This window comes from Nanorana parkeri, unplaced genomic scaffold (genome assembly GCF_000935625.1).
Source record: "Nanorana parkeri isolate BGI_ZX_2015 unplaced genomic scaffold, ASM93562v1 scaffold1108, whole genome shotgun sequence".
Taxonomy (NCBI): domain Eukaryota; kingdom Metazoa; phylum Chordata; class Amphibia; order Anura; family Dicroglossidae; genus Nanorana; species Nanorana parkeri.
In genome coordinates, this window is record NW_017307376.1 from 308838 (window position 1) to 312576 (window position 3739).

A 3739-nucleotide genomic window follows, 5' to 3' on the forward strand; every position below is an offset into this window, starting at 1 on the left:
GAAGAAAAAGTAAACTGAAATATGTTTCTATAAGAAGAAGTCAAATGAATGCTGAGATTTTGGATTGAGCAGGTAGTTGACCTTAAGACCATAAGAATGGCAAAAGGCGGGAAACATTAGTCCATAGCTTAAAGGAGAACTATGGGGTCAGTGTTTTTCCCCATAGTTCTCCTTAGGGTAACGGGAGGACACAAACTAGCGTCCTCCTCCCGTTACCCTAAGCTCAGTATACCGCGAGCTACAGTTTGCGGTATACTGAGACGCCGCAGCCCGAGCGGATCCCGACCTGGACGTCGGGATCCGCCCAGCTGCGTGAGTGACAGCTGGCTCTGCCTATCTAGAGGCAGAGCCAGCTGTACCCGCCCCCTCCCCCGTCCGTTCTGCCAGTCAGTCTGGCAGATCGAAGCGGGGAGAGGGGAATCCAGCCCCTCCCCCTGTCACGGCAGAGAGCCGTGACAGGATCGAGAGGTGAGCGAACCCGGTATGTGTTCGCTCACCTCCCGATCTACTGAGCCGACCTGTGACAGTCTCATTGTCACAAGTCGGCTAGAACTATGAGGTGAATGGAAATCACTCATCTCATAGTTCTCCTTTAATTAATTGCTAGTATTTACAAACTTAGTCAGTATATTTTTCTGAGCTGGGAGAGATTTTAAGTGGTTAGACAGGAATATAATCTTGTCATCAGCATAAAGGCCAATTTTGTTTTCCACCTCTGCAACTATGAGTTCAGTTATAGTTTTACAGGAGTGAATAGATTAGGCTAGAGGCATTATCGATAAAACATATATCAACAGTGATAATTAACATCCTTGCCTGGTTCCATTGGTAATATTAAATGGTTCTAACAAAAGACTTGAAGTCCAAACTTAGGCAATAGAAGTGGTATAGAGAGCAGTCATAGCAGTCCCAATAACCCATGTGAAAATCAAACTTCTGCAATACTGCCTCCAAATATCCTCAACACATCTCATCGAATGCTTTCCTCTGTGGCTAATGAAAGCAACACCAAGGGCATGCGGGAATGTTCCGCCCATAGAGGAGATTGATAAATCTTCTATTGCCTTCAGGGCCTTTTCACCTAGTGGCAAAGCTGACTTGGTCAGAGTGCACTAGTTGAGAAATAATTAGAAGAAGCCTATTAGCAATCAGTTTATCATAAATCTTTAAATCTGTGTTTAACAAGGTAATGGGCCTGTACTTAGTCGGGTCCGAGCGGTCTTTGTTCAGTTAGTGTATATTGACTATACAAGCCTCTAATGATTCTTGTGGGAAATGGCTACATATAGCTGCTGCTATATGTAAAGTAAGGATATCTGAATAAGCTTTATAATATTTGACATTAAAGCAATCTGGCCCAGGAGCTTTATGTTAGATTGCCGACTAGTTTAGAGAGTTCAGCCACAGAGAACGGTTCCAGTTTCAAAATTGTTCAGGTGAGATTTTGGGAAGTTTTAGAGATGGCAGAAAATCCTGAAAGTCATTGGGCTTGGATTAGGTTTGTAATCTTTTAGGTTATATAAAGTGGAATAGAATATATTAAAATAGTTAGCTATGTTGAAGGGGGTTAGAGACTCTGCCGAGTTGGAAAGGGGATTTTACATTTTTCTAGTTTACATTTATATGATTTGGCTAGAAAAGCCCTGCTTTGTTTGCTTGTGAGGAGAAGGTGGGTTTCAACCATTTAAGCATAAAGTCAAATCTGGAGGTGAAACAGGAGCTCAAGTTTCCTTGGAGATCCCGAAGCTCTGCCATAAGTTATATCAGAAACCTAAAAAAATTTTTTTCTTTTCCAGGTTGCGAATTTGATCGACCAAGTTGGACAATTCTTTCCCCTGCATTCTTTTCTCATGGGTACTTAGTTTTATGAAAGCCATGTAATAAATGTTTTCTGTGCATTCCAGACAACCATATCATTATGAATAGAAAAACTATTCAGCTGAAACAAGGCCTTTAGTTCAGCTTTAATATGTTCATTGTAGAGTAGTTAGCAAGTAAAGAAGTATTAAAACACCAAATAGTGGAGGAGCTGGGTTTGGAAGCATTAAAGAAGAACTCCAGGCTTGCGGTTAACTGCTCCTTTTTGCCTAGGTGCTAAAAAATAGTTATAATACGAACCGCTGAGCCAACTGCCTGCTTCTCTGGTCTCTGATGCCTGTCTCTTCCTACGCTGAAGCCTTGGAATGTTCTCAGCATCCTCACATCTATACACAGACTATAGAACATGATGATTTATGGGACCTTAGACCACTGCAGAGGAGGGGTAGAGACACTCTAAGAGTAAGCTGGCTCTGCAGTTCAGGTGAGTATAACTTTTATTTTTAGCACCTAGACAAAAATGAGCAGTTAACCCTTGCAGTGCAGGGGTAGTGCTACTGCAAGGGTTAATGAATGTTTTGCCCAGAGTTCTTAATTTTAAATAGATCAATCAAGATGGAAGCATTAACAGACCAAATGATCAAGCCGATATCTGCTTTAGAAATGTGTTGCCAGGTGAACTTATTTACAAGGAACATATCCAATCTTGAGTATGACATTTGGGTGTGGGAGAAGAAAGTATGGTTCCTCTCTGTTCCATGTGTCATGTATATCATGTGCAGTTAAAAGGAAGTAGAGGGTCGGAGATTGTTGTCTAATGACACTGGACATATCTAGCTCAGCATCTATAATTGCATTTAGGTCTCAGCAGAGAATAAGGGTGCTGCTCACAATCAGTTAATAATTTAGCAAGGAATTTTTTTTCAGTTCTCATGGAGTGCGTAAAGGTTCACAATGGTGAGAAGAGTATTAATTAGTTAGTTAATAAAGGCTGACATACATATTTCTTTTTCTCACAGAGGACGGGAGGTTGTTGGATTACTGCCCATACCAAGGTGGGACTTTAAGGAATGATCTTACCCACTGAATATCTCATGTTTAGGCTCTTTTATGCCCTCAAGCCATCAGTTTGGTGACCTGGCCAACTAAGGTTTTGTGTGAGTAGCCATGTGTTCTCAAAGTTTATCTTTTCTGCAATAAAGTTTCCAACTCATCATATGTGTCATGATGTTCTTTTCTTTTGCATGAAAACCTACAGGGGTTTTAGGATGATTTATTCGACATAACTTACTGTAACCTGGTTTTAGGGAGAATCATGTGAAATCACCCTTTCCTGGCAGTTTATATCCACTTTCTCTCTGTAGCACCTGGATAAACCAAAAGATCTGAGCCTCCGCATAGATGTGTCGTCTTTAGTACAGAGTCTCTACTTGGGGCTTGCAAGTGGGACTCCCTTCTGAGAGCACCCTGTTCCTAGGCAGTTAAACTTACTTACTTCTTGCAGAAAAGCAGGTCCAATACATAAAGTGTATGTCAAGACAAAATAATATTTTAAAAAAACCTCAGTACATCTCTGCAAGATATTCACGTTCCCACATGAGTGTTGTCAGCCCTTCCCAGTGGCTTATATTAAACTACTTTACCACTCCCCCTCTCAGAACTCTACAACATAAAGGATAAGCATTCTGTGGTCCCAAGATAAGAGTGGAGATGGATAAATAGCCTCTTTGAGACAAAACAGGAAATCTGCAAACCATATAGGACAGCTCTGAATTCCTGACAAGATCATAATTTTTTTTTCTGGGGGGGGGGTTGCACTTGTCAAACAGATACAGTATAACAAAACACTTTTAATGTTATATTCTGCAAAGCAACCCTGGGAAAAACATGGACCCCCTCACATCACTTACTAATTACTAAC